Here is a 25,077-nt window from a genome sequence, read left to right on the forward strand (position 1 = left end):
TGGCTCAATGGATGCGCCGGCCCTGAGGAGAACTGATCTCTGTAATCTGGAGATCCACTGGACTTAAATTTTTTATGATAAAATCTTTATGATGGACAAAGTTTAATTCTAGGTGTAAGCTTTTGTGCGCATGCACACTTCATGCACACGAACGCTTATACCCAGAATTAAACTTTGTTGGTCTTAAAAGTGCCACTGGACTCAAACTTTGTTCAGCTGCCTCAGACCAGTATGGCTACCCACCTGGAGTTCAACTATAATTCCTTGAGAACTCCAGGCCCCACTTGGAGGGTGCCACCCCATCAGGGCAGCATGCCTAGTTTACCTTGCTATCTTCATAGCAACCCTGTGGGGCTACGGGCATGATCAACAAGGCTCACAATCAGCCAACAAGTTTTGTTAAAAGGATTTGAACCAAGATCACACAGGCCTATGCCAACACTCTAACTATGTAACTTACACCGGCTCTTGTCTAACATTCCCAACTAACTCTTGAATTATAACTTGCAGGTGAGTTTCCTCCCTGCTCCTTTTCTCTTTCATTTTAAGATAGCGATTTTATGCATTTTTCAATAAAAGAAACACTTAGCCAAGAGATCTCTTCCACAGATGAATATAATTGCCTAACCTAGATCAGTTGCTTATGAACACCAAGTCTATACTGCATATTCTCTAATGATACCAATTTGGCTAGAAGAATACCAGCCTTTTTTGACTTGATAGTTGATTTAACCAGTATTACCCGCACAACTTGAGCTTTGCAATTCTAAAAAATCATAGTATTTTGGAATGACACTCAACAACATAATGGATATGAATGACTTTTTTTAAAAAAAAAAAAATCTTTGCTCGCCATTTGGTGGGGAAATGTACATTTCGGAGTTAAGGTTTCCAAGTTCTTTAACAGGGAAAGCCAGGCACTGCACCACACAGCAGAAGCACACTCGTGCCACTTACTTACTCAATAACTAATGAGCCATTCCATTTGCTTAATATAAAATAAGTGTGCCAACTCTCATCTGAGAGGTGTTGGACAATATCTCGGCAAGTGTGTTTTTACTCTCCCTCTTCAATGCATAAAAGCCCTTACTAAAGCAGGCGAGAAGAAAGCAAGCAAATCAATTACATGTTATAATACACGCGAAAATAAAATGTCATTCGTCTCCTTTTCAGCAAAGATTGCACAAGCGTAGGGGGACGAGGGGGGAGACAGAACGTGCCGTGGAATCTAAATGTCATGTCAGCTTTGCATACATGCTGGCACATCAATCTTTTCCTTGCCTCTGTTTTTATTTATCTGCAGATGACGACTCAGTCAGTAGCCAGAGGCAGTCACCCCACATCCAAACTGGGGAGGGTGTATCTCCCAGCTCAGATTCTCTAAATTCAGTAGCCTAAAATGGACTGCAGCAAGCATGATACACTGCTCTGTTGACCAGCAATGGACAGAAGACCAGGCTAATTAATTTATAGCTCAGTGGTAGAGCATCTGCTTGGGAAGCAGAAGGTCCCAGGTTCAATCCCCGGCATCTCCAAAAAAAGGGTCCAGGCAAATAGGTGTGAAAAACCTCAGCTTGAGACCCTGGAGAGCTGCTGCCAGTCTGAGAAGACAATACTGACTTTGATGGACCCAGGGTCTGATTTAGTATAAGGCAGCTTCATATGTTCATATGCATGGTCTCTGAATTTATATCAGTTTCAGTAGCATTTGTGATGGTATACAGAGTACTCAGGCATTTAAGAAAAGATAAAATACAAGCTTGGAAATATTCAAAAAACAGTCAGTTCAGGACCCCTTCTTTACATAATCCTCACGAATTCTCCTAGCTGCCGCCATAAATTTGGCACAATTAATTGTGAATTGGGGGTTAAAATCTGATAACAGCGTATTTCTGATTTTGAAATCAGAAAACTCGAGACATCCCTCCAACAAAGAATAAATGTACCTGGCTCGTATGCCAGGGTATAGGCCACACCCAAACAAAACATGGTCAATCGTTTCAACTTTATCTGCACCGCAAGGACAAACCTGCTCAGCCATAGGCACCTTTCTAAAGCGGCCCTCAACGACTGCTGAAGGAAAGATATTACAACAGGCCATAGAAAAGGCCCTTCTGTGGGATGGTATTGTTAGAGTTGAGAGATAGGGGGCTGGAGTTAACACATATCTCCTTTGAGGGGGAGCTAGATAATCTGGAACCTTGGCAATATCATTCTGTCTCTCAATGTCTTGTAGTCTCTGTTTGACTATGGCCCTGGCTTGATCCAGGGCCATTATCTGGAGAGATTCAGGTGAAAAGCCAAGTGTAGACAATTTCTGATGGATGGCTCTAACCCAAGAGGAACAATAACTATCCTTTAAGATCAACGATGTGATATTCGTGGGGCAACGGCTGAGATTAAGCCATGTGGTGATTGAAAGCAGGCTCACCCTAGCCTCTATTCTTAGCAAGCCAGTTTCCAGGCGTAGTACTGCATTGTCAAGCCCGACTCTTTGCAACCTCATGGAAAAAGTCACACCAGGCCCTCCTGTCTTCCACCATCCTCCCAAGTCTGCTCAAATTCATGCTAGTTACATCAGTAACGCTGTCCAGCCATCTCATCTTTTGCCGTCCCCTTCTTCTTTTGCCTTCTGTCCTTCCCAGCATCAGGATCTTCTCCAGTAAGTGCTCTCTTCTCATCTGGTGACCAAAGTATTTGAGCTTCAGTTCAGCATCTGACCTTCCAGGGAACAGTCAGGGTTGATTTCCCTTAGACTGACTGATTTGACCTTCTTGCAGTCCAAGGGACTCTCAAGAGTCTTCAGCACCACAGCTCAAAAGCATCTATTCTACTGAGCTTGGCCTTCCTTATGGTCCAACTCTCACAGCCATACATTACTACTGGGAATACCATTGCTTTGACTATATGGAATTTTGTTGGCAGGGTGATGTCTCTTACCCAGGAGCCCTTACCCAGGAGCAAAGACAAGCTGCTGTGTACAATCAACTGTTATTCAGACTTGTGAAGGTGTTATATATGGCTCTGTTAGGTTAGCCATCACTGCACACATTCACTTTTTCTGTGCCGCTACGTATCCTGTCAAATGAGTTTCACAGGGATTTGTAAAGGCTTCAAAAACCTGCAAAGCCACTTTGATCAGACGCCACACTGAGAAAGGGAAAAAACCAGATGTGGTGTCATCAAGGCCCAAAAATGTTGCACCATGCCACCTACCACCTTCAGAAGAACAATTGTCTGTCTACAACATCAGGGGGCTCACTTCTAAAGAAGAAGAAGTAACAAGGATTGAACCAAACCTTTGGCTACCCTGGCTTCCAATCAGCATCTATGTACCACATTTTAAATCCCACCCTTTCTCGAAGTGCAGGGCAGCATACCTGGCTTTCCCTTCCTCCATTTTAGCCCCACAATTACCATGTATGGCATTTTAAGCTGAGAAATCCAACCCACAGACCTTCATATCAGTGCAGGGATTTGAACCTAGGTCTCCCCACTTCTACTCACTGCATCACCTAGGCATTTTATATTGCTTAACATTTGGAACTGCCCAAAAGTAAAAGTCACTTGGGTTGGCATTTGAAACAGGAAAATTGCAGGCAAGGAAAGGATGACATGAATTTAAGAAGCATTTTTCTTTTTCAGAAAGCCAACGTGGTGTCAGATTAAGATCTGCTAAACCCAGATTTGAATTCCCACTCATGCCCTGGAGCCTTGCTGGGATACCTTGGGCCAGTTACACACTCCCAGCCTAACCTACCTCACAGGGTTGTTGTGAAGATGAAATGGAGGAGAGGAGAATGATGTGAGCCACTATGGGTCCCTACTGGTGAGAAAAACAGGATATAAATCAAGTAAATAATTTTTTCTACTGTTGTATCCAGGGCTTTTTTTTATAACAGGAACGCCTTTGCATATCGGGCCACACACCCCGGATGCAGCCAATCCTCCTGGAGTTTATAGAGCTCTTAGTACAGGGCTCTTAGTGCAAGATCCTGGAGGATTGGCTACATCAGGGGCATGTGACCTGATATGCAAAGGAGTTCTGGCTACAAAAAAAGCCCTGCTTATATCTTCAATCCCAAACTCTGCTCTATAAGTGATTTTTAGAGCTGCTGGTGTAAATATTGCAAACATCTTCATGTAATGTCTTGTATGGTTCTGAAAGATCTCTCTCTCCCTCTCCCTCTCTCTCTCTCACACACACACTCCATATATGAAGAAAGGAGCTCCAATCTACATTTTTGTAATGAGGAAACAGGCCTCCTTTGACACCCCACTGAAGGCCTTTGGTTTCATTCCAAAGATATCCTAGTTAACACTGGATTTTTTATTTTAAAAGAAGAAAGCATTCCTCTCCCAAGCGTACTTCTGAACAATCCATTGTGGAAGGAAGGATTTTGTAGTTTTTCTTTCTTTCTCGCCCACTCCAATGAAGGTTCTTTAGATTGATTACTACATCATTTGAGCATCTGGGCCTGCCTGGGAGCAACTTCCTGTACCAATTTCATGATGGGAATAATGATGGAGTTCTGCGCTTATAAAACAGCAGATCAGAACTCTTGACAGCTTACACCCCTCCCCCCGTCCACGTAATTCTATCTTCAGCCTTTTCACTGTGCATTGTTTTAAACACAGCATGCAAGAACTCCGCTTCACAGGCCAAATCAGAACCAGTAATAAGCTACTTTATATAGCACAGACATTTCAATAAAAATGCACCACCACATTGCCTTTGCCATAAGCACTGCTGGAATGAAGAAAATTACACACTCTCTCTCTAGGGAGAACCCCCCCCCCCCAAAAGACAGAATAAATATATGGCATGCATTTGTGGAAAGTCATACCCACATTTAAGGATATCACATGAACCTGAATCACTGTCTTCCCCAGAGGAAGCCCATCTGTGTACTTCATTGTTATTGTTGACAGGCAATATCATGAGTAAGCCAGTCAATCCCACACTCATTATAAAGATGCTGAAAGAATGAAATATATATATATACACATAGGCACTTATACTAGGAATGAAGGAATACAGAGAAAATAACTCTTGAGCAGCCCAAAAAAAATTGGGGTACATAGCACACTCATCATTTTTTAAAAACTCCACTCCCTCCCATAAATATATTTTTTTAAAGACTTCATTACCAAAACTAAGGGTTGGTCAACTGGCATAGGGTTGCCTATCCCCAGTTGGGGGCAGGGGATTCCCTGATTTGGAGACCTCTCCCTCCCATCCAGGGGAGGAAACGTCTGCCGGGTACTCCATTATACCCTATGGAGACTGGTTTCCATAGGGTATAATAGAGAATCGATCCATGGGTATCTGGGGCTGTGGGGGGAGCTGTTTTTTGAGGTAGAGGCACCAACTTTTTGTTGCACTAATGGAAAATTCAGCATGAATCCTACTCCAGATATTATAAACACGCAACTGCCACCAAAAGCTACAGCAACCTGTTTAGTTCCTTCTCCTGTTCAATAAGCACTTGTAGGGTTGCCAAGCTCCAGGTGAGGTCTGAAGTTACAAATGATCTTCTGACTACAGAGACCTGTTCCCCTGGAGACAATAGCAGGGAGTGAACATAACATGACATCCCTGCCGAGCTCCCTGCCCTCCCGAGACTCTACTTTTCCCAGGTTCTACCCAAAATCTTTAAGAATTTCCCAAACCAGGACTAGCAGACTTATTTATGCCCTGGCATCATGATGTTATTTGATTCTATACCTCTGTGCCACATCAGTGGCTGCTGGTGGTAGACGGCAGGAAACATCATGACATAAGGTGATGAATATGTTTAACTATGTGTTACAATGAGGGAAGGGTTGGCTAAATACATTCTTGCCTTTTTTGGCAGAAGCTGTGTGTATATTGTAATACACTAACAGTGAGTGTTGGCAAGTCAGCACTCTGTAAAGGGTTTCTGAATTCACACATACAATATTGCATGTTACTCCTGGGTAAGCGAGACATTGATAAATTCTTGCCATAACGTATCAGAGCCTTGGGATACCTGCTCTGAAATCTACAGAAGCCTTAAAGCAAAAATCTTCTCCCCATTTTGCAAAATGCTACATACTAATGGTTTACTAAGGGAAGACATGCAACTATAATATATAGAAATTAAGTAAATGGTTGCCTGTATCTGCCTTTGGCAAGCTGGTCACCCAATGTCTTGCTGAGTGAGGAGAAACTTCACCATGTATCTGTCTAGAATCAGAAATCTGGGGAACTAGAGAGAATGGGCATCCTTCTCCTCATGACATGACCAGGTGAGTGATTAAATGGTTCAATGTAATTGCCCCATGTTTCCCTTAGATGAAAGATCTGCAGTTGGAGATGCCAGCTTCCAGGTGGAACCCGGGGATTCCCCAGAATTACAGGTCCTCTCCAGACTACAAAGATAAGTTCCCCTGGAGAAAATGGCTGCTTTGGAAGGTCTACTGCATGGCATTATACCCTATTGAAGTCCCTCCCCTCCTCAAAACCCTCCTTCTTCAGGCTGCCCCCCCAAAATCTCTTAAGTGTATTTCCCAGCCCAGAGCTATATGCAGTGCAATCCTAAACAGAGTTAATGCCCTTCTAAGTGCGAGCTGGTGTGGTGCAGTGGTTAGTGCACCAGATATAGGACCCAGTTTAAAATCCCCACTCTGTTATGAAAGCTTGCTTGTGAGGTAGGTTATGAAAGCAAGCTTTCATAGCAGAGTGGGTTAGCAGAGGCAGGTTAGGCCTACCTCACAGTGTTGTGAGGATAAAACAGAGGAGAGGAGAACACTGTAAGCTACTTTAGTTCCCCAACAGAGAGAAAGATGGGAGATAGATAGATAGATAGACAGACAGACAGACAGACAGACAGACAGACAGACAGACAGACAGACTGACTGACTGACTGACTGACTGACTGACTGACTTCAGGGGTCCTACAAGGGTATAACTGTACTTTAGATTTGCTCTGTAAGATAAACATTTTTGTATGAAAGCACTTTCACACAAAAAAAAAGTGTAAAAGAAACATTGCTACTTCTTTGAATGCATTTTTGGATTAAAGGTCCTTTTTAACAAACACAGAAAAGAATGTTTCCTGGGTTTACAAAAGCGTTAGAAGCTACCAAATCCATCATGTACCATCCGCATGCCTATCTAGGCCACAAATCTGCAAATGACTACACTGATCAATGTCATTCATTGTTTTATTTCTCTTTGGATATGGGGATGGTGCTTCCGGCTCTTTGCCTTCCATAGCTTCACCTCTGGATGTATGAGTGCATAAAATTCTTTAGACTGAGTCCCTAAGATCAAATCCAATTCCTGGGTTGTCAGAAAATAGATCCTGTCCGCTCTGTTTTCAACAGAATAAAAAATTGAAAGTGCTATCCTTGACAAAAGCTAACTTCACATGTAGGAAGAAAAGAGAGTCTAATGCAATTTTTTTTAAAATCACACCTTGTATAGAACAGATGGACAAAAATGGGGAAATTTTATTACGGTACAAGTTTCTTTCAATCTTTCCTCCTCCCAATATATTATTGATTGGGTCCCCTGGTAACAAATCTATGATTTTTTTCTGTTTGCTGAGTTATCATCTTGAGGAAAGGAAAGGCTGATAAGAATTCCAGCAGTGCTTTCAAAAGCCATCAATGGAAAGGGAAGACTAGGTCTGATCAAGAGGGAGGAAACATCCCATTGTCACTGGGACCAAGTTTGCCTATCAACAATGGATAACCCAAAAATGAAAGCACTGGATCCAACAGAAGACAACGTGTTCCTTGCATCCACCCTTTAAGGCCATCTTGGCCCTGTTTGTAGTTTAACAAATGTACAGTAATCTTCACAAACTTGTACAGAAAGTTTCTAGGTCTCTATGGTTGCCAAACTCCAGGTGGGGACTATAAGTCTCCCAGCATTACAACTGATCTTCAGATGACAGAGATCAGTTCCACCAGAGAAAATTCCAGCTTCAGGGGTAAAGTCCATGGCACCATGGGGGCGTGGGGGGAGATTGGCTGTCAAGATGCAGCCAACTTATGGTGACCCTGTAGGGTTTTCAGGGCAAGAGAACTTCAGAGGTGGTTTGCCATTGCCTGCCTTTGCATAGCAATCCCGGCATTCCTTGGTGGTCTCCCATCCAAACCCTGATCAGGGCCAACCCTTCTTAACTTCCAAGATCTAGATGAGATTGGGCTAACCTGGGCTATCCAGGTCAAGGCTGTAGAGCTCCTCCCCTTCCCAAACTCCACCCTCATCAGGCTCCATGCCCAAATCTCCAGGCATTTCCCAAACAAGAACTGGGAACTCTATCAATCCGTCTTTAGGCTATATTTCAGTTATAAAGAAAGCACTGCATTTTCAGCACCTAACACAAACCCCTACCTGACGCCAACTAATCTGCAGCTCTATTGGAAAACTAGCAAGACAAATCACATGGTCACTTGAACCCTGTAGGAAAGGCATATTTTCATTATTTGCAATGTTATGAGTTCATTTCCCCACAGAACCAATTTACATGAACATTTTTAGAGGACCTCCATTTTGTCACATGAGAAAACAGCAACTATCAGCTGGTGGCTTCATTTTGTAAGGTTATTATCCCAGACACATTATCATGGATTGCTCTTCCTTATCACATTCCTGTTTGCTTCCTTTCATTTGCCAGCAAGCCAACACAATAAGAATAAAAGGGGGGGGGGGTAGAGAATGATATATGATAGCAGATTCCACCATGATAACAATTTGACACAATCAAGCAATAAAATGATAGTGGAAGTTTATCATGCAGGGAAAGACAAAATGTCATTGCATAAACTGATTTGGTACATAAGCTCTCCATTTCCTGCTAACAAAGACGAAATTGCATTGCCCATTGCACTTTGTCAAGACTATGGCTGAATTCAGATAGCCAATTTGGGCAGATACAGGAATGGCCCACATCCAGATTGAAATGGCACATTCAAACACACACATCTGGCTCATGTCTCGCTCCCACCCGTACCTTGTCCTCTGCTGTCGCTCTGCCACCTCAAAAAGCTACCAGGTAGTAAGTGGTAGCAAATCACTGACACACTTCTGGGTGCCTTTCCCGGCCGTCTGAATGGCTGGGGAGCACCAGGGAAGCATCGCTCATGCGCTTGAGAGGTGTGACCGCTCCTCTGAGGCATGTGAAGCCCATCCCTGTCCCAGCAGTGGGCAGTGCACTGTTTGCCCTTCCCCAGGGCACTTTCCATTAAACTGGCTCTCTTCTGAGATGGGAAGCTGCCGTCCCAAGCTGCCCATCTGTACCCAGCCTATACTACCTTTGTATGCCATAGCCATGGGAATGTAAATACATCAAACTCATTTTCACAGCTATCTATAGTATTTAAGTATGAAAATAATTGCTCCGACTTGGACAACCCAGGTGAATATTTGGCTAGGAGACCACCAAGGAAGTCCAGAGTTGTTATAGGCAATAGCAAATCATCTCTTTTCATCACTTGCCTTGAAAACCCTACAGAAGTTGGCTGTGACTTGATGGCACTTTTCACCCCCACCAAAGGGGCAACATAGTGGCTTTCAGGTTTGCCAGCTGAGGGCTGGGAAATTCCTGGAGCTTTTGAGGTGGATCTTAGGAAAGGTGGCATTTGGGGAAGGGAGAGAGCTCAGCATGGATGTGATACCATCCAATCCAGCTGCCAAAGCAGCCATTTTTCTCCAGGGGAAGTGATCTCTGTAAACTGGAGTTTTGGGAGAACTACAGCCTCTACCTGGAAACTGGAAACCCTCCTGACTTCTCATCAGCTCTAGATGTATAACATTAGTGGGTACATTTACTCATTAAATACTGCTGCACTCAGAAGGCACAGCAGCAGCAGCCAGCTGGCTGGCTTTTTCACACAGCAGCCTCTGAGCATGAACAGACTACATGAACAGTGAGATTTCTGAATACCATAGCAAAATCCTTTAAATTCACATTGTGGAGTATCAGTGTGATGTAATAGATAGTGTTCTGGACTTGGACTGGGGTAGAGTTACCAAGTCTGACTCAAGAAATTTCTGGGGACTTTGGGAGTAGAACCAGGAAACTTTGGAGGTGGAGCCGGGAGCAAGATTGTACCTGGCCATCACATTTAAAGGAACCGAGTTCCTTTTGAATACCCTCCTTCCATTGGAAATAATGGAGGATGGGGGCACCTTCTTTTGGGGCTCATATAATTGGTCCCCCTAGTCCAATCTTTTTTAAAGGGGAGAGGGGAAGAGGCATTAGATGCCATGCCAAACATTTGGTCCCTCTACCTCAAAAAACACCCCCAGAGCCCCAGATGTCCACAGATAAATTTTCCAGTTTCCATAGGGTATAATGGAGTGCTCTGTGGACATTTCCCCCTCCCACACACACACTTTCTGATAACTCTGAAGCGGGGGGAGGGCTCCCAAACCAGGGGATCTCCTGCCCCGAACTGGGGATTGGCAACCCTAGGCTGGGGAGATCCAAGTTCAGATTCTGCTCAACCATGAAGCTAAATTGAATGGCATTTATTTATTCTGTTAGTTAATTCATTTATGCTCTGTTTTTCTTCCCAATAGGGACAGAAGTGGCTTATCACATCTTTCCCCTTGCCTCCATTTTATCTTCACAACAACCTTGTGAGGTAGGTTAATTTTAGAGCATGTGACAGGCGCAAGGTGGTGGCTGGAGATCTCCCACTATTACAACTGATCTCCAGACAACAGAGATCTGTTCCTCTGAAAAGGTGGACTCTATGGCATTATATCCTATTGAAGTCCTTTCCCCTCCCGAAACCATGCCTCCCTCAGGCTCCACCCCCAAAATATCCAGATATTTCCCAGCCCAGAGCTGACAACTCTACCAAGGCGACCCAGCAGTTTCCACAGCCAACAGGGCATTTGAACACGGGTCTCCCATATTCTACTCCAGCACTAAGCACTACACCATACTGGGCCAAACAGCCTCTCTCAGCCAAAATTACCTCACAGGGTTGTTGTGCGAGTATAAAGTGATGTGGAGGAGAAGATGTATGCTGACCTGAGCACTTTGGAGGCATAAAATATAATAACATAATTTAAAAAAAAAAACAGGGATGTCAAAAATACCTTCTTTTTCTGTCCTTGGCTATTCAAAGCTTGGCAGCTAAATTCTTGTCACTGCAGAAAAGCAGGAACATCTTGTTCAAAATTATGAAGGGGCATGGCTTTGGGAGGAGCACAATATCAAGAATGGATATGTTCCTGGCAATAGGAGCAGCAGCCAAGCTACCAAACTGCAGCCAGTTGAACATTTCCAAAATTACCCCAGCCTTTCCACAGAACTAACTAGACTTCAAAATGCTCCAAGCTCAGTTTTGTCAGTGGACTTAACTGAAGGCCTTGTGCTTCTTTTTATGCTTTGATAGATAAGGTGGTAAATTAGATGAAAATAGCTTGCCAGGCTCATCTATGGCTGCTCCCTGGAGTTGCCAGGTCTGTGTTGGAAAATACCTGGAGATTTTGGGGGTTGATCCCCTTTGGGGAGGGAAGGGACATCAGTTTTACTGGGTTGCCATAAGTCACCACTAGGTAATGTTTAGCAGCACATTATTCCAGATATGAGGAGGGATGCTGCCATCCATCAAGGCACCAGAACCAAGTAAAACACATAACAGAAATCTAGATTTGGGCAACAGAACTGGAGAATATAAAGGACAATTTACTTATGCCACGGTGACAACCCTTATTTACAGAGTTGCCACGTCCTACCTGGCTACAGGCAGGGGGTCCTCTCTGGGATCTTCTGCAATGCTTGCAAAGCACACAGGGTGCAATGATGCCACCCAGAAGTCATGTTGTCATGTTGCTGAAATCAGGGGGTGGGGGTTGGCTCTAGTTGTTAGGCCGAACTCTATGGTTTGTAGCTGATTTAACCATAGAGTTTTGCCCCAAAACTAGAGCGTCACTGCACATCAGTGATGTGATGACATCACTTCCGAGTAACATCATCACATCACCTTTCAGGCCAGTTGGGGGCAGGATTTCCTCCACTGACCAGTGCCCCACAAACCTGGAGGTGCTGCTGCCCCAGTGGGGGTCTGGTTACCCAACTTGTTTAGGTACATACCAGACATAGTAACTTGGGACATTTGGAAACTTTTAAAAATATGTAACTTTGTTGCTGTTGTTGGGGGGGAAATTGAAAACAATTCTAGGCAAATTGTCCTTTACTCCACAGCTACCCAAGCAAGCAATTAAAAGATCAGAGAACCAGTTCTGGGAAGCAGAATAGATTAAATGTGGAATCTGTATAATGAGGTGGCAACAATTTTTTTTTTTTTAACTCTGGCTGGATAGGCCAGACATATGGAAGTTAGATAGGGTTTCAGGAGACAGATGCATGTTTATGAGTTCATACTGAGTTAACTACAAAGCTTGAGGTTTTGCCAACATTTTGGAATACACAGGCAAACAATCTGGCTTATACTAAGCAAGACTCGCGATCCATTGAGGTTAGTATTATCCACTCATACTGGCAGCAGCTCTCCAGGGTTTTAGGCTGAGGTCTTTCGTATCAACTACTATCTGATCTTTTCAACTGGAGATGTCAGGGGTTGAACCTAGAGCCTTCTCAGTAACAAGATCCATCACTGAGCTATGATTCCTCCCCATTACTTTTGAGAGAAGCAATGCTTTCCAGAAGAACTGAGGTTTTAAATACATGCTCTCATATCACTGGTTAAATAGGCTGTTTTTCTTTGATCAACCACTAAGCCACAGTGTGGCATAATGGTTAAGTGCATGGACTCTTATCTGGGAGAACCAGGTTTGATTCCCCACTCCTCCACTTGCAGCTGCTGGACTGGCCTTGGGTCAGCCACAGCTCTCACAGAGCTGTCCTTAGGGTGGCCAGATCGTCCCGCCCACCCGGGAAAGTCCCGCCCCTGCCCCCAAATTCCCGCCTCACGGGTTGGCTAACCCGGGACCACTGAAATCCCGGGTTCGCCAAAATCCCGAGGAGGAGTTGGAGGAGGAGGAAGATCTGGAAGAGGAGTTGGAGTTGGAGGAGGACTGGAGGAAGATCTGGAGGCGGAGGAGGAGTTGGAGGAGGAGGAAGCCCTGGCGGGGCTCTTCGGCTGCAGCGCATGCCGGGGCTTCCCGCTGGAGCCGGTGGTGGCGTCGTGCGGCCACGTGTTCTGCCGGCACTGCCTGGTGCATGGGGGCGCTACTGCAGCGTGTGCCGCACGCGGCTGGTGCGAAGGCCTCCTCCCGCCGTGGCCGTGCAGCTGAGCCGCCTAGCCAAGCGCTGCTTCCCGCGCCACTCCCGCAGGGCGCCCACCTGGCAGCACCTCCGACGCCTCCTCGACCAGCGCCGCTTCCCCGAAGCCGCCGAGGCAGCCACTCGCGCCCTGCGAGACGTTAAGCCCCCCCCGAGGAAGGCAGGCAGGCAGGGAGGGAGGGGGCTGAAAGCGGGGGCGGGGCGGCTGGCGGGAGGGGGCAGCCGGCCTTCCTTCCTTCCTTCCCTCCCTCCCTCCCTCCCTCCTTCCTTCCTTCCTTCCTTCCCTCCCTCTTTCCCTCCCTCCCTCCCTCATTTGGGGGAAATGATGTCACATGAAGTGATGTCACTTCCTGCTTCTGGCAGGTGGCACGGGGGAAACGATGTCACAGGAAGTGATGTCACTTCCTGTTTCCGGTGGTGGCATGACGTCACCGGAAGTGACGTCACTTCCTGTTTGCGGCGGCGCGCGCTTTGCGCACGCACACACACACATTCATTCCCCTCTCAAGGTGTCCCTGGCTGGCCTGCAGATATTATGGCCACCCTAGCTGTCCTTGAAAGGGCAGCTTCTGGGAGAGCTCTCTCAGCCTCACCTACCTCACAGCTGTGGAGTCTTAAAAGCAAAAATTCTATTTTGGGAGCTACTGGCATTAAAGTTGTGAGCAACCAATTTGGCTACTACATAAATCAGTTTGCTCTGGAGTCATCCTGAGCTAAGACAGAGGCTAAAAAACTGTGAGCTAGCTCACTAACTCAGCTTAGAGGGAGCACTGCTCACAGGGTGTCTGTTGTGGGGGAGAAAGGTAAAGGAGATTGTAAACCACTCTGAGACTCCAATACCACCATCTCCTCCTCCTTCTCCTTTTACTACTACTACTACCATCACCACCACCACTTCTACTACTGCTACTACTAATGCTTCCCAAAAGTAGTCAAAGGCTTTTTCAACATTTAAGGGTCAAAGAGAACAGACACTGTGTGGCTATCTTTGCCTTGTGATTGACATTCAAAGTATCCAGCAGACATGGGAACAATACTTGCAATGGACAGAATGGACACATCCATATTATTATTCAACTAATAAGTTATTATGGACTGTGAAGATTTTTGCATCGTGATTGAACAAAGCCACCCTGAGCCTGTTCTACAGGAAGGGTGAGCTAAAAATTGAATAAAATAAATAAATAAATAAATAAATAAATAAATAAGGTGTTTTAGAATAACCATTATTTTGGCACCATGTTACATGTGTGAGTCTTCATTCTGAGGCAAAAAATTATGGAAAAGATCAGAGAATGATGTGAGAAGCGGAGCTTAAATTTCTTATAAAACCCTTCGGGGAATCCTTTGAGGCACATCTTGTTAATTTCCCCAGATCATTCTTAAATCAGCCTGGAGCTGGTTTCAGGAGGGGCAGAATTCTGACCTCGCCCCAGGCATGGAAATAACTAGATACAATCCTGAATTACATCAATATATAGAAGGTTGGGTTTTTTTTTTAACACACTATGGTGTTTCACTTCAAGATGTCCCCTAAGAACTGAGTCCAGCCTCTTCCCTGTCTTAATGCAATGAGTGTCTAGTTTGTTGGGGGGGAGGAAATGATTTTACATGTACAGGATGAGCTCCAATCTACTGCATTTCTCTTCCCTGATGCCTTTGTGATATATGCAGATTGCCTGCAATTTTTTACCATCTGGTCTCTGCTCTCCCATCCCACTGCTTCTCTAAGCAGGGAAAGAGGTAGGAGGAAATGCTTTTGTCCATCCAGGAGACTTACTTAATACATTATAAAGCAAACTGAATTTTACTTGGAAGGGCGGGGGGGAGGCAGGCTATCAATCTCATGGGCTCAGGGGAAATACTAAGGAACCTATTCCATTTTTAAAAGATCAAGACCAGCCTCAAGGATCCTTCCTCAGTCTTATCATATCCTGCTGGGAATTCTCCTATGATTCTCAGGTCAGATGGGGCAAGGCTGTTGGGAGCAGAAAGCTGAACTTCTAAGACAGCCTGTCCTTTTTGTTCTAATTAAAGAAGAACAATTGAAATCTTTAAAGAAAGCTAAGCTAGGTTTCTCTACAATTGCACAGTACACGTACTGCAGAAATGGGAGATGCCACTTTTCTGGACCACTAGTCACATTTCTCATTGCAATGCACATTTAAATGTTTTGCCCCAAAACAGGGGTAAGTTCTTAGATGCAGAAAAGCAATGTAACTGGGAAACAGTCTCTGGGCCAGCTTTCTGAGTGCAGGAAGTTCCCCACTTCCATGGGATTGTGTTCTGATACAAAATCAGTACACTTGTTTTGCATGAACAAGAACTGAGAATGTCTCTTAATGGACCAGCTCATTCCTGACCAAGTTGCTAGAAAGTGGTTCCTATGTTCCAGAAGGCACTCAGGGCCTAAAATTATACTGCTCCTAAAGCAGCATTCCCCAATGTGGTGCCCAACCAAGGTACCCACCAATATTTCCCTTGGCATCCACCATGTTTTTAAGAAACTGAGTGAGGCCACTGTCACACATCCCTCATTCAAACAAAAGAGTTTTCCACCAGAGGATGGAGAAGAGTGGTAAACAACTGGGCTTTCCTTAGTGTATTGCTTCATTCCTCACAAAGGACTTCCTTCTTCCCAGGAGGTGTGAGGAAGGAAGATATTCTATTTGAATCCACCTCCTGAGGCAGCCATTTTGGGTATGGCTCCCTGTCTCGTTGCAGCAATTGAGGGGTGGCACTTGCTAAATTGTTAATCTAGTGTTATTAATATGTTATATTCATTTCCCCCCCCCCCCCATTCATAGAGCCTGTAGCTGTGCACATATAATTCCTAGGCAATCAGTCAATCAGGTAGTATCTAGGAGCACTTCCCCCATGTTATGTTTTCTGGTTATCACATTGTTTTCTGTGTGAACAATGCAGGAAGGTTGTCTTGTCTTGTCATATAAAGAGCTGTCTTGTTATATAAAAACCTGGCTGAACTGAAATGTTTTGGCCTGGTACCTAAAGAAAAGCAATGTAGATGGTGAGAGGTGTGCCTCAACAGGAAGGACATCACATAAGCAAGGTGCCACTACTGAAAAAACCCTATCTCTGGTTGCTACCTACCTCATCTCTGAGGGACTCTCACAGAGAGCTGTGAATGTGAGGTAGGGCTGAACAACACTGGAGGAAATAGCCCTTCAGGTACCTTGGCCCCAAGCTGTTTAGGACTTTAAATGTAAGAATCTACACTTTCAATTGTACTTGAAAACGACGGGGCAGCCAGTGCAAGTTTTCTAGCACTAGGATGAAATGATCCCTTTATCTCACCTTGACAATAGCCTGGCTGCTGCATTTGGAAAAGCTAAATTTTCCAAACTGTTGTCAAAGGCAGCCCTTCATAAAGTGCCTTATAGTAATCTAACCATGAAGTAATTAGAGCATGGATCTGTGGCCAAATTATGCTTTTCAAGGAACAGCCATACTTGCTGTCGCAGTTGAAAATGATAAAAGGTACTAAATGTCACAGAGGAGATTGGACCAGGGGGTCCAATTCTATGAATCCCAAAAGAAGATGCCCCCATCCTTCATTAGCAGACACCCTCTTCCCATTTTCTGATAACCCTGGAGCAGGCAGAGGGCCTCCATACCAGGGGAACCCCTGCCCCCCCAACCAGGGATTGGCAACCCTATATCACCACTGAGAGCTGCAGTTAACTTATCTAATGAAGTTATCATGAAGACAAAATGGGACAGTCAGAAACCCATATATACTGTCCTGAGCAGTGAAAGGCAGAATATAACTGGAATAAAAATACTAATGTTTGAAAGTAAAGTGGCCCATGATACATGGTTCCTTGAGATCCTGAGGGAAAGTGGGAACAAAGAATAGAAAGAAACAAAATTTCACTCAAAAGGGACTTAAAAGAAAGTGTTAACTGTATACGTACTGAATTTATGCCACCTTGATAAGTCAAAATCCCTGCTGGCTGACTAGGACCAATCAGTGAGCTGCCCATAAAAAAAACAAAAGTGCCCTATTGAGTATGGGGTGGGGGGCTGTACTCTGCAAACATTTTGGGGCTCCCTAAAGCAGACTTTAGCCACATTTTCTCTCTGGCAACAGCCACATGGGATAATGAGAATCCCCAAAGGAATTCACACGCCTGCAGTCTATTCCAACTACTGTCAATTACACACCCTATGCCTAAAACCAGAATGGTGTGTACTCTACTTTCAAAATTCTGTGACACATAACTCTGGGACCTGAATAAATTATGCAAATCAAATATGCCTTCTTGGACAGAACTTTGTTAAGGACTAGAAACTTGCTTTTTTATATAAAAAATGAAATTTGAGATTGTCAGGAACTCTGAAACTGGTTTCAATTCCCTTAGGGTCTTTGCAGCTTCCGCTGTACAGAGGTTAACTTATTCTGCAGACTGACTAACCTATAAATACAATTGCACTTTTTGCTCCAGCCTGAAGCCCAGTCATATCCCATTCTTGCCACAACAGCCACTACCTTCTGAGCTGCAGGAAATTAAATTTTTATTAAAATCAGTGAAGGGAACACAGTAGGCTCAGTTTCGCACCAGGGAACTTCAGATAACTCCAGATAATTCGATAACATTCAGGTGGCATGCAGACGTCACATTTAACCACAGTTAAAGGAAAATATGCAGATACCCTGCTTGTTGCAGGCACCGTATTACTTGTCCCCACTCTTCTTCACAGACTGAGAACTGGTTTATGCATTTTTCTTCTTCTCACTAACCACAATCCTAAATCAGGGTTTAAGCCAGGCTCAAGAGATCTAGTTTCTTTTATAGTAATATATGTCTATCTTGATCAGATGCATCTTGATACATAAATTATTGCCATAATTTTAATTCTACATCAATCCTGACCAGATATATCTTTTATAATTAGTCAGCAGGTTTTGATACATCTATATAGTTTTACGTCCTTCTATATTTTATTATATGCATGTATTTGTGCTTGTATTAACCTGTTTCCATAAGTTTTTACATGCATATTCATATTTATTTGTATACTTCAAAATTAATAAAATATTAAATGAAAAGAGTTCTAGTTACTAAGGGGAAACTATCTCCTGTTAACACATGTGCTTACATTCATACATCACAAGCAAACAAAGTTAGCATTTAAGCTACAATTTTTGGTGTGTGGAGAGCCTGGGGAGGAATGAGGTATCCATGTGAGCCCTGCAATAAGCTTGGTTTGTGCATGTTAACTATGTTTAAACACAGTCCTATTAAAGTAGACCAGATAATCAAGTTGTTCATGATGAGAAGTGTTACAAGGATGCCAACAGTAAATACAAGCTGGGAGCCCGCAAGGAATTGTGGGAGCAGAAAGCAATCTCCCAAAGCAAAGCTTTGGAGGGGCTTTTTTGGTTTCTTTTTTTAGTTAATTTACAATGCCTTGTTTTCCTTCCATACCAGGGAAGTTTACAAAAATGTAGAACTCCTTACCTTGCTTGTGGGAGGCCTGCAGCTCAATCCTAAACAGTCACACACAAATTATCAAGAAGAACCTCTCTCCTTGATAATTTACCAAAAAGTAAGACTAGACTCTCCCCATTATGAAAAGGAGGGTGGCATCTTAAATGTGTACACAAGATACAGTTACCGGTATGTAAAGTATTTTTCTTTTCTTTTCTTTTTTTTTAAAGTTTTAGCATAAGCTTCTTAGGGGAATCATATGAAACTGCCTTATACTGAATGAGACCCTTGGTCCATCAAAGTCAGTATTGTCTTCTCAGACTGGCAGCGGCTCTCCAGGGTCTCAAGCTGAGGTTTTTCACACCTGTTTGCCTGGACCCTTTTTTTGGAGATGCCGGGGATTGAACCTGGGACCTTCTGCTTCCCAAGCAGATGCTCTACCACTGAGCCACCGTCCCTCCCTCATCTTACATTCAGGGTTGTCTTCCTTTGGGGCATATGCAGTAGCATTTGCATCATTCTTCAAAGCCGACCACATCAGGACCTCATTTTAAGATAAAATGTGAATAAATGTTCTAAAGTGGAGTTTGGATTCTATTCTCAGTTTTCACTTGGTGGCCATCTTTGAAAATTGGCAGAATTTTTCTAAGATTACATCAACACATCATTAAATATTGTGCTATTGTGGGACTGTTAGCTACCATTTAATCCCCCAGATTGTCTTATTCACACAGGAAAATCTGGTTGTGAAAAATATGGAAGTCCTGAATTTCAGGCTGCGACCCTGTTCTGGACCTCCAGTGCTGTCATATCCTTTTAGGGAACCCACACATGATGTCTAAAACACCACAGCTTATTACAGATGGGGCATTCATTCTGATGACCTTTGCTTCGATAGAGCACTGAACACAACAGAGAATGGTGTTTCACCTTCTAGCCTACTGCCACAGAGGCTCTATTGTGGCTGAAAATTGTTCACATGTATAGTCTGGGCATCAAATACCTATACAAAACATACAGTTCTGTGAGACAATGTTAACCTTTATAGAGCAGCAGTCAAATATTCCTTCAATCTTAAACCCAATGGGAGATTTACGAGAAAAGAAAGATGCTATCCCCTTGCTCATCTATGTGCAATGCTCTTTAATTCAAGCAAATGCTGTATTTCAGATCCAGGGAAGAATATGTCCTGTTAGTGGAGCATGGTCTACAGAGGGCCAGATCTGACATAAATGAGACTTTGTTGGGCCGGACCATGAGCATCATAAAATGTAATGCCAGGTAGCAGAGATATAAACTTTATAAAAGACAAACACAAACACAATTAAAGGTGTTTAACCAACATTAGCACTGGTTGGTCTTCAAGGCTTCAAAGGAAGCTCTGGCTGTTTCCTTCCATCCCCAGGGGACCAGGAGGGGGAAGAGCTTCAGCCAACAGAAGGAAGAGAGGCTTGACTCTCTGAACACAACGGAGAATGGTGTTTCACCTTCTAGCCTACTGCCACAGAGGCTCTATTGCTACGCGAGTGAAAGAGCCTGGTGAAGCAAGCTCTCCCTCCCTCCCCAATGGAGGAGCCTCAGCCAATGGGAAAAATAGAGGTTTTGCTCTACACCTTCAGTGTGATCAAGCAAGCCTTGCAAAGCAAGCTGATATGCATAAGGAAGCAAGATATTCGGAGAAGGAAGCAGATGACAGCCAGTTGCTTGGGGACCCAACAGGAGCTCCCGGGGTCCTGATTCAGCTCCCAGGCCACATGTTTGACACCCCTTGTCTACCATGTACACTAAAGGGTACATGGAAATATGAAAAAGAAAACAGGCAACAGCTAAATTATCTAGAACCCTTCCAAACCACTTTCCCTTCAACAACTTCCCTTGATTCCAGTCCCCTTCTAATTGGAAGGGTTATCCACATGTCTTCCTTGCCAGGGGTCAGGGGTCAAAGGGCATTGCCCTGGGGGCCCACCTACTGAATGTGTAGTAGGCCCTTTCTGAGGCACACAAGGGATGCAGCCATGCATTCCTAATAAGGTCTAGCCCTAGCCTTAGGGACAAACTACACACTGCTATTTGTAACATGTGGTGTACCCAACCTGATTGTGACACACCTAAGTTGCCAGGGAACTTTTCCTGAGCATCTAGAGTGTCTCAAGTCAGGAAAAAAGCACAAGTGGAAAAGCTAAAACCCCTTCTTCGCCAGCACCATGGTCCCAATCCAAATCCAGCCCATTTTGGAAACAAGTTCCCTTACACCTGACATGTGCTGTTGAGTTGGGGGAACCCAGAGACTACACATTACAAAACATAACATATAGTTTGGCCGTTATATGCTAAAATTGCTGTAATTCACACAGAATCACTTCGGTGACATATATGAAATACTCTCTCCTATCAAAAGTCAGGGGAGGGAAGGTGACATGGTATAGCCAGATCCTGCCAGATCTCAGAAGCTAAGCAGGGATGGTACTTGGATGGGAGAGGAAGGCAACGGAAAACCTCCTCTGCTTCTCACTTGCCTTGAAAGCCCTTTGCTGAGGTGACTATGTCAGCTGTGTCTTGGCAGCACTTTCCAGACACACAGGCTAGCAGTTAGAACTCCCAATTCTCCTCATTCTTTAAAGAGCTTCAGTGTTAACCACTTTCATTCTGTAACACCCACAAAACAGGATTAAAACCGAACCACTCCTTTCTATCCAACAATACTGTACTCATTTAAAATGAGGTGTACAGAGCATGCTCTCTTGGCTCTACCAGTTCTTCCTAAAACCTCAGAAATAATTTACTCCACGTCTGGGAACTGTTCAGATATGAAACACCTCTTTTCCACTATTGGTTGAATCTCACTATGGTAACAAAAATCTAAAGGGATGATTTGCATATTAAGCCTAAAATGTTCTGTGTGCACAAAAACAAAAGTGTGAACAACATCAGAGCATAACTGTTGCATTTGCAAATGTCCGAATGATACACCAATGCACACAAGGGAAGCCAGGACTGGTTTCTCCTAAGTCTGCTTCCAGTGGCAACTCCAGGTTTGCTGCTGGGTAATGTATGAAAAGGACCCTAGTTTAAGCAGCGCTGTAAAAGTGAAAACCAGAGAGAGCTTTCTAGAGATAGAGAGATTATCTAATCTCTAAAACAGACAGATGATCTAATTTTGATCCAGCTATTTTTTTTATCATTCTGAGATCTGAGAACATCTAAGAAATAATAATCATATAAATAATAATCATATAATTGTTTATTATAATCTAAGAATACAAAGGTTTGCCAGAGTTTAATATAAACCAAGGTTTAGTTTACAAAGAAACAAGAGAGTGCTTCTCTCTCACCACTGAGGATCGTAATTAGTTCTCATTCATATGAATTACAAGAGAAAGGGGTTTGCAGGTCAGAGGTTGTAACTTCCAGACTGCCTTGAACTGTGACACCTCTCATTATAGAAATGACACTCTTGTGCCTGTGGAAAGGCTGGTTGCTTTCTTAGCTCTTTTCCATGGAAACATTAACAGGATCAATCAGCAGCACAATAGTCTCCCAATATACAACAAGGGGTAGGGGGGGGCAGTGGAATCTTAGAAAATCTGGTGGACATACCAATTGCATGTTAAGTGCCTCCACCTAAAATCTCTAATGTATTTATTGCCAGATCTTCAACCTTCACTACAGCGACTCCTTTTCAATGGTCATCCATGCTCCAAACTTCACCTTGCCTGCCAGTAGCACATGCCTAGTGAAAACGCTTCCGAATGCGCAAGGACGAATCTCTGTTTCTCCCATGCGTTTCTCACAGGGTCACTTTTAATTTGGTGAAGGTACAAGGTGGAGACAACAGCAGATCAACGGCAACTTGCATGCGGTCTTGCAGCTGCATGCCGGCCACCACACAGAAAACCAGAGAGAGCAACACACCCACTCACAAGGACACTGATGCGCAACGGCGCCTTAGCAGCGCCCAGCCATAGAATAACTCCAACTCCGGAATTACATACACAGCCAAACTTTATTTCTCTGGACCTCTCCTCACTGACAGCGCTTCCCCCCACGTTTCTCATTTTCAGACACAATCTCAGCTGCCTTCTTTTTTCAGCCTTTATATGGTAGCTGAAAACCGGTCCTCGCTGAAAGATGCAGACAGTTCAAGGGGTCCAACCGTGCACACAAAGAAATCACAAGGAAACCCCAAATGCCTCCAGAAAACACTCTCACCTCCACCCACGCAGGAAAAGGGAAAGCAGCCCAGGCAGCAGGATCTGACCCTCAAGCACAAGAGAGGGAGCGAGGCACACGAATGTGGGTCCCCTTTACGAAACGCACCCAGCACTCCAAAGAGACCACCCCACCGCCACATGCAAGCGCATGGCAAACATGTCCATGCGCCCTGCGTGCCGGAGAAGACACACACCCACACAATTCCACGCTGCCCCTCGCAAGGAATGCCTCTGCAGACCTCAACATGTGCTCTCGGGGGTTCTCCTGCTTTGATTTCTGCATAGCTACGAAAGCGGGGAGGTTACTGCACATTTCCGCGGGACTAACCCACCCACCCCCAAACCCAGCATATCCAGAACTGGCGTTCCAAACCAGCCGCGCAGTTTACCCCTCCTCCCCGCCCCCGCAACCTGTCTCCATAAAGCACCCCTCATGTTTCAAAGCCAACCCTCCACATCCCCAGTTCTCCTCAAAGGTGTCCCCCGCCACTAAGGGGGGGGGGGAGAGATCCTTCGCCTCACCCCCTCCTGGCTTCCTCCTCCTTCCTGCAGCGAGGCTATCCAAGCTAGGAGTAGCAATATCCACTCAGGCTGCCGCCGGGGGCCACCATCTCCATCCAGTGCATGATGCGCTCCGTCGAATGGGGGTGGGGAGGGGGTCTGAAAGAGAAAGCGAGAGGAGCGCGAGCCCACGACGAGCCGCGGCGGCGATCCCCTCCTCCTCCTCCTCCTCGCCTTCCCCCCCAATCCTCGCCTCGACCTCTTCCCTCGTCCACAAGGTCCAGGCTCGTCTATTTGTTCCGCGGGAAGGAGCGAGGGAAGGGGGTTGCCGCGGCTGACGATGCTGACGAGAGGTGGGGAAGGGAGGGGGAGATCGCGCAGGCGCAGGGCAGGGGGGACACTCAGCGCCGGCTCCCTCGCGCTTCCCGGCTGGTGTGTCCTGCGAGCAGGCACCGAGCTGCCCTATAGGGGAAGGGGGAGTGGCGTGGCGAGCCGAGGCTGGAGGGTCTGGGTAGGGGGCTTGGCGCAGCCGTCTCTCTCTCGCTCCCCTTAGCCCCCAGGCTCGGCTTGCATGGATCTCGCTTGGAACCTCAGGCGCTGCTCTCCGTCGTGCCAAGCCGAGCAACGCGCTGCTGCTGTCTGTTGCAAGGTGCCCCCCCCCCCCTCCACGCTGGCTCATCCCACCGGTGCGGCCAGACCAGCGTCCTGTTACACGCCGCTCCCGCCGCCGTCCGGTTTACCGGCTTCTCTCCGGCTGTCTCCTTTGTCCGATATGAAGCGATCGGCCCTTTCCAGCTCACTTGCCCCTGGGTCTTCCTCCCCAGCAGCCCACATGGACGCGCGGCTTCAAAATACCGTGGCGTTCCCCGCCCCCCTCCCGCGGCAGTGCCTTTCCCCGGCGTGGAACCGAAATCTCGCTTTCCCTTTGGCTTCCTCTCTCTTTCGGCTCGTAGGATCTTGATCACTGACTCGGCCATCTCTGCGACATCACCCACAGCGTGATTCGGCCTAGAAGTTCATTTCGGAGGGGGCCGCCCCCGTTGGCTCGTGGCAGCAAAATTACTCAGGGGTCCACCTTAAAGACCGAGGGATTGCACTGGAACAGAATTTATTCCAGCATAAGCTTTCCGGTGAAAGACCTCAGCTACGCTGACAAACTCTGTTCCTCCCTGTTTAATTTGGCCAGAAGGATTTCTGAGCTGGGGGGTGGGTGGGGAGACCAAACACTGGGAGAACATAGGAGAAACGAGTAGAACTGGATAAATGCTTCCAAGGGCTTCCGAATTAACCAGAAGCCCAAAGTAAGTTCATCATGGCTGCTTCCACATGGTGGTTTTGCTCTGCCATTGGCTGCCAAATGAGAGCAGTCTTTTCCAGAGGCATCTCCACAGTGGAGTCCGTTCCTGCACTTTTCAGCTTTTCCCTTGCTGTGGTGCAGTCTTTCTCACATGTTATAGTGTGGATGCACTCCCTCCTGCTTTTACTTGCTGTCATGTGATGGGACCCACCCCAGACTTCAAAGGTCAACTGATGGCCTGAGACAAGCCATACATAGCTGGCAGCTGCAGCAAGCAGGCCAGAAGGCACCCAGAACAGGCAGGGCTGGCTCACCAACTAGACAAATTAGGCATTTGCCTAGGGCAGGGGCGGGGGTGCCGAATTGGGTTCTCC

The 25,077-nt window shown here is 45.4% G+C and overlaps 1 protein-coding gene across 1 annotated transcript in view; it reads right to left on the reverse strand.

Moving 5' to 3' along the window:
• PLPPR1 (phospholipid phosphatase related 1) overlaps positions 1-23,561 on the reverse strand; it is a 151,647-nt gene extending 128,086 nt beyond the window's left edge. Inside the window, exon 1 of the mRNA XM_060237139.1 lies at positions 23,428-23,561. The gene's annotated coding sequence lies outside the window, so the exon portion shown is untranslated. The remainder of the gene's footprint in view (positions 1-23,427) is intronic.
• Positions 23,562-25,077: the final 1,516 nt, after the last annotated feature.

The sequence above is a fragment of the Heteronotia binoei genome, chromosome 4 (assembly GCF_032191835.1).
Source record: "Heteronotia binoei isolate CCM8104 ecotype False Entrance Well chromosome 4, APGP_CSIRO_Hbin_v1, whole genome shotgun sequence".
NCBI lineage: Eukaryota > Metazoa > Chordata > Lepidosauria > Squamata > Gekkonidae > Heteronotia > Heteronotia binoei.